This window comes from Nymphalis io, chromosome 29 (assembly GCF_905147045.1).
Source record: "Nymphalis io chromosome 29, ilAglIoxx1.1, whole genome shotgun sequence".
NCBI lineage: Eukaryota > Metazoa > Arthropoda > Insecta > Lepidoptera > Nymphalidae > Nymphalis > Nymphalis io.
Window position 1 is genome coordinate 693,943 of NC_065916.1, and position 12,824 is coordinate 706,766.

The 12,824-nt window shown below is 35.0% G+C and overlaps 1 protein-coding gene across 1 annotated transcript in view; it reads left to right on the forward strand.

Annotated features, from left to right (window-relative positions):
• The first annotated feature begins 6,112 nt into the window (after positions 1 to 6,112).
• LOC126779650 (Kv channel-interacting protein 1) overlaps positions 6,113 to 12,824 on the forward strand; it is a 67,887-nt gene continuing 61,175 nt past the window's right edge. The window contains exon 1 of the mRNA XM_050503802.1: positions 6,113 to 6,249. The gene's annotated coding sequence lies outside the window, so the exon portion shown is untranslated. The remainder of the gene's footprint in view (positions 6,250 to 12,824) is intronic.

Below are 12,824 nucleotides of genomic sequence, written 5' to 3' on the forward strand. Positions count from 1 at the left end.
AAGTATTATAATATATTTTTTTCACATGCAGGTTTCCTTACAAGGTCTTCCTTTACACGAAGCACGAAATTTATTAAAAGCTTTACTCACCTTTGATTTTTTCGTATTTAAGTTTTCAACAGATGTGTAACCCGCGACCTTTGTTTAAAAAATATATAGTATCAACACAGTAGGACCTGCGTTATTTTAGCACAGTCGTATGATATGTTATTATTTGAACTTTAAAATAATTTGAAATAACGTTTATAATTATAAATTAAAATAATTATACCTTTTGAAATAATTTCATTTCACTTATTTTCTTACAAAACGAAATATAAAACATAATAGTAATTATTACCGCGAATATCATGACTTCATAGTTAATTAGTAATACATTATCTGTGCGATAAATATGACAGACCCCGACCTAATGGCGGGAATAGTGTGACGCTTTAAGTGCGTATTGATTTTTTCCTTTGATAGTCAACTTGATTTTTATTCGTATGATTATAAAGATATCGCAATAAATATCGTGATAACTGGAGATTTTCGATTTAAATTTTGAGTTTTACTCGTTTAATCGACAAATTTTATCTTGTTCTATTATATTGAAAATAACAGATCGCTAAAAAAAGAGAAAAAAAATTCAACTCATCTAAAGGCTCTAGTTTTTAAGGAACTAGTTTCCGCAAGCGTATGAGGGGGGAGTTTTTAGGTACCTTATGTCCTTTTCTAATATCCCTGACAATGTGTACGCAAAATAATAATAATAATAATAATATCCTGGGACATTTTTCACACACGGCCATCTGATCCCAAATTAAGCTTGTACAAAGCTTGTGCAATGGAAACCAGACAACTGATATACTACATATACTACTTTTCTTTTGTAAATACATACTTATATAGATAATTACACCCAGACTCAGGATAAACAGACATGTTCATGCACACAAATGTCTGTCCTGGGTGGGAATCGAACCCAAAACATTCGGCGCGAAAGGCAAGTATCTACGAACCACGCCAACCGGCTCCTCAATTTCATAATTGTTTGAGTATTTAAGAGGTGAAAGAGTGAATAAACAAAACTGTTAAGAAATCAATTTGTTTTTGAGAATAGCCGAGATGGCCTAGTGGTTAGAACGCTCGAATCTCAACCGATGATCGTGGGTTCGAACCCGGCAAGCACCACTGAATTTTCATGTGCTTAATTTGTGTATAATATCATGAGGAAACCTGCATGTGTCTAATTTGACTGAAATTCTGCCACATGTGTATTCTACATTGGAGCAGCGTGGTGAAATAAGCTCCAAATTTTCTCCTCAAAAGGGAAAGGAGGCCTTAGCTCAGCAGTGGGACATTTACAGGCTGTTTCTTTTGTTTATGATAATTTGAAAAATGGGCTTACTCGACTTCAAATTAATCATTAGTTACTATGTGATCATGTGACCGCCTGATTGGCTATATAAGGCCGCAGATCACGAGGTCCCGGGTTCAAACCAAAAGTCAGGCCAGTAAAAAGTTTTTGAGTTTTTCTGGCGAGGATTCTCAGCAGCAACCCGAAGACTGAAAGTTGGAAGTGTGTACACGTTCGTGCCTCGGAAAACACGTAAAGCCGTTGTCTAAACTCTTTTCGGTTGTCGTATTGGGATCCCACTGGATTATGACAGAGAGGGAATAGAGAGTGTACCTGTGTTTTCGCAAACACTTGGTCTATAATATGTTCTCCGCAGTTGGCTAATCTCTAGCCGCCGTGGCCGAAATCGATCAGGATTAAAGCATCGCTTTATAATTAAACAGTCGAATAGTATTCAAATCATGCGAAGAAACATTTTAGACTACAGAAGCATTTAAATAAATAACAAGCTATATAAAAATTCAGTGTTCCTTGCCCAGGTTGGAACCCTCCGTCACGGTAGCATGCGAAAGCGATTCCGTGGCGTTCTTCGTTAAGACGGAAAGAGTACCGCTGGTTTTTTAGTCAGTATTCCGATGTTCGGGTCGCACTCGGCGCAGTGGACACCGGCGTGCACCACATACCCCCCCACATACCCGTGGGGGAAACGTGTAATGCGTTTTTCCAGCGTTAAAAAAAAGAGAGGTTCGAACTCTCAATCTTTGTTTAGATTCACGCGTTCTAACCGCTGGGCCATCTTGGCTCACAGTCTATATCAACTAATTAAGGATAATGGGTATCATTTAGCCAAACACAAAATATGGACACGTGGGAATAGTCGTGTGTCTAATTAACCAGCGAATATTTGACACACTACCGACTTTACTACGTGTACTCATTATGCAAGTTTCGTATGAGTTTGTTAACGAATTCTCAGTCAGTTTTTATTTGTGCAAGCCTGTCTGAGTAGGTACCACCCAATCATCAGATATTCTACCGATAAACTTGGACTTAGTATTGTTGTATAGCGATTTAGAGGGTGAGTGAGCCAGTGTGACTACAGGATGAAGGAACATAACATAACATTTCATTAAAATTTTTTCATCTTTATTTTGTATAATATTACATTTTTCTCATTGTAATTTTAACTTAATAATTTATGTGCATTAATTTAATTTGCACGCCATTTCAGCAAAATATGGCGAAACATAATTTGTTTTTCTTTCAATTACCAAGTAATGTTACCATGTTTAATGCGAATAAATGAATTATAGTTATTATTATAACGTCTTAATTCCCACGTTACTATTAACTTTTCTTCATTCCTCTTTTTGCCTCTTGATTTCTCTGATGCTGGTTAAAGAGTTTAGAAGATTCTTCAACAAGTTGTCTATAATCATATAGATTAGTATTTCAGTTGACACACGCAGCTAACTTAACAAGATAGCTTGGCTGTTGATTCATCGACCTTTGCTTTGCTAGCTCGCGCTTTTAATTACATTTAGCAATTTACGCATAAATCAATAAATTATAAATTCACGATATAAGTATTAAGCAAAATCCGCTGTTTCGCCAGCATGGAATAAAGTTTGTAACAAAAATCCGTAAAGCAAGTGCCTGAGTTTTATATGCTTGATTTGTGATTTGTTATGTAAGGAATCGTTAACATTTCTTGCAGCAACAATGTCTAGACAGAGGTGACCACCTACCATTTGGTTGCATACTGGAGTATGCACGTCCGTTTACATATTTTATAAAAAAAAATCATTCTTTATATCGGCGGTGAATGAAACCTGTATCACACGTGCCCTACCCACTTAGGTTCTCCAAAGCGTGGTAGAATAAGCACCATCCATCTCCCCAAACGGAGGGCGTCCCTTCCGTCTAGGCGTCCCTAACCCCAGGGGGACATTTACGGCTGTTACAGTTTACACGAAAGCCGAGATGGCCTAGTGGTTAGAACGCGTGAATCTTAACCGATTATCGTAGGTTCAAACCCGGGCAAGCACCACTGAATTTTTATGTGCTTAATTTGTGTTTACAATTCATCTCGTGCTTGACGGTGAAGTAAAACATCGTGAGAAAACCTGCATGTGTCTAATTTCATTGAAATTATGCCACATGTGTATTCTGCCAATCCGCATTGGAGCAGCGTGGTGGAATAAGCTCCAAATCTTCTTCTCAAGAGGGAGGAGGTCTTAGCCCAGCAGTGGGACATTAACAGGCTATTACTGTACTGTACAGTTTACACAATACAATAATACTATCGGTTCCAAGGTCTCGTCTTTTTATTTTAACAATTGTTCGCTCATTGGTCAAAACTCGACCATGAAATCATTATTGAATCGAGGAAAACGTATATGGATATAAACGTGTATGGATAACGTACCTTCTTAGTAAAAGCGTACAAAATGTTTTTCTTTGCATAGTTATTTGTAGATAGCATACTTTATTAAAAAAAAAAAGGTTCAAAGAAGCCTCAAGTTACCAGCGGTTACTGCGCAATAAATAGAAGTCAGTACTCCATAAGCACGCTCTGATTTCTCTTTTCTTTCTTTGGTTTCCATTTATTTAATTCAGATTAAAAAAAAAGGTAAGCTATTACAATTATTGTCATAATCAGTTTTAAAAAATGTATTTATCAAATTTTATAATTTTGTTAAATTATATTTTATTTTATTTTATGTTTGCATTGAACAAATGATAAACAAATGTGCTGTAGAATTGGAGGGCGTTAGTAGCTACGACACCGTATAATACGATTGAAGTTACTATTATATATTGCTTATGATATGCATAAATTATTCAAAATAAATAAATTTTTAAGCACTCGTGCACTCCACATAAATATTCATATGATACAATCAAGCGCTTTCATTGCTCGAAACAGCTGATCATAGCTTATAACTATAGTATAATAATAAATCATTCCATAAATATCTATCAAAGGACCGCAACTGCTTAGGCCCCACATCGCCGAGGGGATCGCCTGATAGAAATTTATACTAATATTATAAATGCGAAAGTAAATCTTGATTCAAAAAAAAAATAAAAATATGTTAGACTGTCTGTAAGAATAACTTTTAGTACCTACTAAAAATGAAAAATAAAAAATTTCTGCTGGCGTACTATTACTTTTTTTATCACATTAGCACCTTTTTTTAACGCTGGAAAAACGTGTTACGTATTTCCCCCACGGGAACAGGTATGTGGGGCTCGCCGGTGTCTAAAGCACCGAGTGCGCCCCGAACATCGGAATACCTACTAAAAAACCAGCGGTACCCTTTCCGTCTTAACGAGGAGCGCCACTGGATCGCTTTCGCATGCTACCGTGAAACCACATTAGCACCCTCCCACAGCCAAACCCACAGCTACTTGGACAGCTAACGGTCAGTTTGCTTATTAACCATATAAGATCAACTATCGACGTCAACATCAACCGGCTTACTATAACTTTTGAACGCTTACTTTCAAAAGTTATAGTAACTTTACTGGTGGTACGGCTTTGTGCAAGCTCGTCTGGGTAGGTACCACCCACTCATCAGATATTCTACCGCAAAACAGCAATACTCGATATTGTTGTGTTCCGGTTTGAAGGGTGAGTGAGCCAGTGTAATTACAGGCACAAGGGACATAACATCTTAGTTCCCAAGGTTGGTGGCGCATTGGCTATAAGCGATGGTTGACATTTCTTACAATGCCAATGTCTAAGGGCGTTTGGCGACCACTTACCATCAGGCCGCCCATATGCTCGTCCACCTTCCTATTCTATAAAAAAAAAAAGATGCGTTACTGGCCTTTAAGGAATGATGGCCTTCATTCAAAAGTGCTGTTATGAACTGAGCATCTGCAAGACCTCAAGTGTTGCAGAAGTCCATGACCGTTGACTTTCCATCAGATGACTCCTTCCAGTTTGTCGTCTATTCCATTAAAAATAAATAGCAAAATCAAACCTATACCAATATTATTACAATTTGATAATCTTGGAACAAAAGCATTGAAAACGGTGTTCTAGTATTCGTAATGGAGCAGGGCGAGATTGAATCGTTGTGCAACGTCAATAAATTTATATAAATAATGGGCGTTGTAAATTGTAAGCTTTTGTTGGTTGAGAAGCATTATGCATATTATGTAATTTATTATTTAGATCAGACAATATATTTATATTTTTGATTGCGAGTAATGACCATTATATACATATTTAGATTATTAAATAAACAACTAATCGCAAGACAATTTTGAACGGAACATTATTTTCTATAAATGTCTAACGCAATTAGGTGAAATGGTTGATGAATTCAATCATAAAAATGTAAGTAAATATGTTATTAATAGTATTGTATATATATATTTATTTATTTGATCGCAAAACAATAAATAATGTCATTAAATCATTTAAGTGCATACCAATCTGTCACTCGCGCATCGATATATTTAAGAGGGCAGCACTTCTTATGTCAGCCCTCAGTTACCGCCCGTGCCCGGGCCGAGACGGACGTGTCCGGGGGATTGTATCGATTTTTCGAGCTACAACGAAATCGCACCAAAAAATAAACGCACGAACACCTTACGATGCCTCGATTTTTAATGCCATGAATAAAAAATACAAAATCCGATTTAAATAACGTTATAAATGATACGTAAAGTGTTAAATTCGCCTCTTAAATCCCGGACTATCGTGTACAAGGATCAGAGGGAGAGGTTCGCTCGGAAAAAGGATAGGCAGATAAAACGTTTTCGTGTCATAATTAAAATCGTAATTGAAAATCTGTGTTTTTAAATAACGTTCGATTTTCGAAATCGTTATCAGATTATGAAGTGGTTAGCGTGTAAGGTTTAAAGGTATTCTGCATTTAATTATAATAAATGCTGTAAGTATTATTTTTAAAATTAGAATGCAATTTTTTTTTGCTTATTTGTTTTTAATCAGCTTTATTATGTTTTGTTGCTGCTTTTTTGTTTGTTATTATGTTTTTAAATAATAAAATTAAATTGTCTCTTTCTAGATGTGTTTTTTTTATTAAATTTTATTCTATAATTAAAAAAAAACGTATGGATTTGTCGTTTTTTGCTATGCATTTTAATAATAGCATATAATTATATGCTATTATTTAATTTAAATTAAAACAATATATGTAAACTTATTATTGTTTTCGAACACCTTTTCGAAAACATTTTTTTTATTACATTGTTACCATAAATATTAAATTATTTTTGCCTAAAGTTATATAAGTTACAAATTAACGAATTTTAACGTTTAGAAATATGTAACATTTAAAAATTCTTACATTTTAAGTTAATAAGCCAATGAGTTCAACGTACTGACATACTGACTATTGCAAACTTTTAACTATAAAAGGTAGGTCAGAAGGTTACAGGTGACATTTCGTAACATTTCATTGTCCCACTGCTGGTCTCTTAAAGAGAAGGGTTGGTGCTTACTTCAATACTCTTCCATTTATTTTTTTAAATATTCATATAACTTTATTTGTAATATATAGCGATATTTGACTGCCTGTTGGTCTAGTGGCAAGTTTTTACAGCAGAACACTCGGGGTGTTGGGTTCAAATCCAGTGTCGGATTAAAAATGTTGGGATTTTCTGTCGAAAAGTTATCACTAGGAGACAAGGAGTCTGGATTTTGTGTGTACATTCGCGTGCCTCGGAAAGCACGTGAGGCCTTTCCGGCGTTCCGCCTTTGTACTCTTTCTAATCGGATTATGAGAATAAATAATAAATGAATTTTTATTCTGTGGCATAACTTGCGCAATTGTCTTCTATGTTGAGAATGGCTTAATCTGTAAGTCGGTCAGGAGTATACTTCAACAGTTGTAATGTAGGGGGCACTAGATAAGGGCGGTGTATCCTCCCTAAACGTAATTCAATCATTAATTCGAATAGTTATTATTTTTAACTCAACAAGATAGTCTCATAAATACGTCTAAGTAACTGACTCGCTAAAATTGATTGCTAATATTTTTTTGTTTTACGCTGGCGAAGTGCTTACTTATAATTTGATAGCGTCACGGTAGCATGCGCAAGCGATCCCGTGGCGCTCCTCGTTAAGACGAAAAGGGTAGCGCTGGTTTTTCAGTGGGTATTCCGGTGTTTGGGGCAAACTCAGGGCTTTGGACACCGGCGAGCCCACTTACCCCCCCACTATTTCCTTGGGGCAAACCCTTTTTTCCAGCGTTAAAACAATACCTTACTTATAATGTTAGTGAATATTGAGTCAACAAAATATATGTACTTATACACAAGAGTATATACATATGTAGATAACTAATTGCTTGCCCTGACTTTGTATGGAAGAAATAAGAATTATATACAATTTATTCGTTTGCTTAAAAAAAAATCTGGAGTCCGATCACAACAAACCTATCGGGTCCAATCTAAACTATGCAGTTATGCATTCAAACATACAAAACATCATCAATATCGGTTCAGCCGTTTAGGAGTTTAGTGATATACGTAACGAAAAATTATATAAATAAATGATAAAAAAGTGTGAAGTTAGTATTTATTGATAAGATTTTGCTTTTTAAGTTTATCTGTATAGGTGTCGCACCTGAAAAAAACGAAATTGTTCACAAAACCAATTAATTATTAGAGCCGAGCGGAGCTCTGTCGCAAAGATACCATAATTTAGTTGATGGAAAAGTAGCTTCCGTGTCTCATCGCTTCTGGGTACAACCTTCATTCCAAACCGGTAGCTTTACATTTAATTTATCATAAATAATACAATTCAAAAGTTCGTATAGGATAATATACCTTATTATTTATAGCGTCAATATTTATGCGCCGATTTAAAAGTCCCAATTTATAAAAAAAAGTATTTAGTTTCTTATTGTTAGTGTTACGTTGCAAAAGGCGAGCCCTGACGTTAAAAGCAAAGGGACGTAACTGATTACACGTCACAGATGGCCGCACATCAACGTTTCAGATTGTATTATGTTTCATAACTTTGGTAATTCGCACGGGTGATGGCTCGCTGCAAGCGCGGCGGGACTTTTATTTATAGGGGGACGTACTGACAAATTAGTCTTGTATACTAGCGGGTTGCGTAATGGTTTACATAAAATATTTATATTAAAGGGAAACAGGGATTTTGTTTTTTGTGTTATCAGTGCCATTCTGTAGGAGCTCACTTTGTGATGAACCGGCTTATGGTGACATTATTATGGTCAATATCGCATGACACTATATGACATTTTACGACCGATATCTGCGGTGAGCTTCTAGTTGGATACAGAATAGTTCTACAGGAATCCTTGAATGTAAAACAACTTACAATCTCTAAATAATAATAATAATAATAATATCCTGGGACATTTTTCACACACGGCCATCTGATCCCAAATTAAGCTTATACAAAGCTTGTGCTATGGAAACCAGACAACTGATATACTACATATACTACTTTTCTTTTGTAAATACATACTCATATAGATAATTACACCCAGACTCAGGACAAACAGACATGTTCATGCACACAAATGTCTGTCCTGGGTGGGAATCGAACCCACAACCTTCGGCGTAAAAGGCAAGTATCTACCAACTACGCCAACCAGCTCGTCAAATGCATAGAGGAAACAAATACAAATATTCATTATTATATATATATAGATAGATTCGTTCGTATATTGATATTGTTATTTTTAAACTCAAAATCTTTATTCAACATAAGTATTAAACTCGTTTATTGATCGTCAATCTACCACCGATTCCGAAAAAAACACCTTTCGATGGGAAGACCCGGCGGAAGAAAGTCAGCTACGAACCGAAAATTGACTACGGACGGAAATGAGTTATCTTAAATATATTTTCCGAGGATAGTCGGTCATCACAAACGTTTTTAACAGCAGGTATTCGTCTCCGCAAAGTCAATTAATCACTCTAGGGCAAGGTGTTCGCTTCTATGACAAAATTCCTCAAATAGTGTTAGCTTTGCCAAATATTAAATTTAAATCACACGCCGAGCAAGCTTTGATTAATGATCCGTATTACTAGACAAATTACATAGAGTTCGGAATTAGTATTTATTGATTTCCACGCAGGATAAATAATAATTCAATTGTATTTAATTAATTTTGTAAATCGATTGACAGAAAAATGTTACTACCGAACTTCTCGTCGGTTTCTCTCGATAGAATATTATGTTTAAGTTGACAGATACATTTCGAACCGGTCTTGCAAAATGACGATTGAAGAGCCTTCTTGGATTAAAAAATAAAAACTTTATTACAATTTTGTAAACTTATAAAGAATGACTTTTTAAAAAATATTACAAACACTAATGCCGTTATAGGTCGGTTAGCTCGGATATTTATTAATATTAGGGTCTTGTGCAAGCCCGTCTTGGTAGGTACCACACTCATCAGATATTCTACCGCTAAACAGCAATCGTTATTGTTTTATTCCGGGTTGAAACGAGTGTAAAAACAGGCGTAAAGGAAACTTTCTATTATTGGTGCGTTGGCGATGTAAGAATTGGTTATCCATGAATATTATAAAAATAATGATAATTAAATAAGCGATGAAATTACACAGTCCAGAGTTTCACAAAAGATATTTTAAATTCAATTAATATTTCATTTGAAAAGGATAATATAATTTATTTCATTGTATATCTTTGTACGTGAAAGGAGAGTTTATGTTACATCGGATAGTTGTAAGGACCGCTCATTTATAATAATATTAGTTAAGAAGACTTCACCCGCGTGTGAGGAAATGTTACGTAGTCTTTCCTTTTTTGTACACCTGACAATGTGTATGCAAAATATTACTCGCTTGATTAGGTAAGACGTGAAAGTGCAACAGACGAACACGCGTCGTTTATAATATCATTAAAGATAAACAATCTAAACATCTCTGTACATACTCGTGTATTTAAAGCATATATTTTCCCCTAATTCTTATTTAAAGAGAGATATCCTGTTACAGGTATTTTTATGCTTACTAAGTATCAGCGCTCGATATTTAGAGAACTATTATCAATGTTTTCACACTGTAGACGGTCGTTAAAAAAAGTCTGGCTAAGTAATGTTTTAAAAATAATTATTGGTATGTGTTGTTCTTATTGAGAAATTAACTAAACTTTTTTATATACCAAGTGTGATAATTTATAAGAGAATTCTTCTAATAGGAGAATTCTACCACCAGACCAAGTGTCTGTTAGGTTGTACAAGCTCGTCGGTGTAGAAATGATGTTGCCAAACATTCATCACATATTCTAAGCTTTTAAGCAATTCTACCGCCAAACAGCAATGCTTAGTATTGTTGTGTTCCGGTTTAAAGGGTGTGTTGGTCAGTGTAATTAAAGCCACAAGGGACATTACATTTCAGTTTCATATTTATAGATGATGTTTACAGACTACCATTTTTATATCCATCAACATTTAATAAAGTTGTCGATGATGCTCCAAGATTATCTTTCACATTGGCCCAGCTGTGGGACATCTATCTATATATAACCTATCTTGTTACTTAAGCCTTATATAACATTTTGATCGAAATACAAAGTGTCAACAGCTTACGAAGTTTCCACAGCGCAACGGGACATAGTATCAAGATTGTTTATTAGTGGGTTTTGACAAGTTCGTAATAGTTATGGCAAATTCAACTGAACTAGCGGCTCTGTAGCTTCAACACTGTTACGCAATAGCTGCTAAACTAGAAACTAAAATAAACAGTACGTATTTTTTTTTTATATTTTCATGAAAATTAAAGTAACGTTCTGTAATTGTCCCACGATTGGGATTAAGCTCTTTTTTTGAGAACAATGTTAGGAGCTTATTCCCTGCATGTGTTGGAATAAGCTCCTAACATTGTCCTAAAAAAAAGAGCTTAATCCCAGCCGTGGGACAATTACAGAACGTTACTTTAATTTTCATTATAATATTTAAAAAAAAAATACGTACTGTTTATTTTAGTTTCTAGTTTAGCAGCTATTGCATTCTCACGAAGCATTCATAAACACAAATTAAGCGAATGAAAATTCAGTGGTACTTACCCTGGTTTGAATCCTCAAACATCGGCTAAGCCTCTCGTATTCCTGATTTCGTGATGTTTTAAATTGCGAGTTATTCGAATGAAATAATTAACAAGTTTTAATATATACTATAAAACAAGTATATACATTTACATATACAACATTTCTGTGTCTATATCTGTTGACTGTTGAGGAGTTTCTGCATCTGAAGCCGATCCTGGATATAGAATCGGGTCATGATTACCAGAAAAATGCATCATCATCGCATCTGAACCGACATGTTAAATTTCATCTTCATATGATGAGAGGAAGTGATTCGGATTCATCTCGCAAGATTTGATCTAAACTAACAAACATTGCAAGTTGAATTGCTTTTAAATATACGAAAGGTGTTTTTGGCGAAACCCGGCCATTTAGAAAAAGCCAATAGAGAATGGGGATAAAAATACCTAAGAAAATGACAGGAAACGTCTTATTGCGTTTAACGCAGTAATATAGTATGAATAATATTTTGTTTTACTTAATATAATATAAACTGAACATAACAATGCCTTTGTTTATTTGTTTGTAATGCTTTCATGTTTTAACTATTCAAGCATAATGAAATTTCGCAAGGGTTAAACGCCCCCATCAAACGAAGCCGCGCACGTAAATTAGTAGACTATAAATAATTTTACTATTCACATATATAATTTCATAACATTTATGAGTAATAATTCATATATTAATCTAAGTCTAGTATTTGGAAGGTAGCCACAGTTATTTGATGTTAAAATTTCAAGCAATCCAGGTCATGTGGAGGATATTAGGAATCGAATGACCTACTTCAGACCACCCAAGTTTCAGAGGGGTGGGTTGAACTGATAGAATTTTCACTATACTTAGCAACACGTACCATATATGTGTTTCAAGGACGCTTACGTAAATATTTATGTGCCGTTTGAAATATTAGTAATTATAATTACCTCTTCTCTCTTTCTGTCATCACTCACATGCCATTCGAAAGACTAGGGCTATTCTGTAAGTCACTTCATTACTCTTTTGTGAAATGTCGACAACCGACTTATGCTAATATACTATTTTGATGCGTATATTCTTGTAATGTTATAATTATTATGGTCAATATCGCATATCACTCTGACATTTTACGACCGTCTTCTGCGGGGAGTTTCGAGTTTGTTATTACAGAATAGCAATAATAATTATTTAAAAAAAAACCGATGTTAAAGCCAGAAGGACGTATCGTGTGTATATATGTATGCAGAGTTGATGTTTGCCAGCCGTTTAAGCAAAAACACGTGAATCTAACTGAAGGATGCGGGTTCATGTGCTTAATTTGTGTGTATAAGTCATCTCGTGCTCTGAGATGAAGGATACTATGAGTGAACACTAGTATATTAGTTTATGTAATAGTTTCCACCCTGGGGAAGCCCTGTGTGAGGGGGGAGGGGGCAG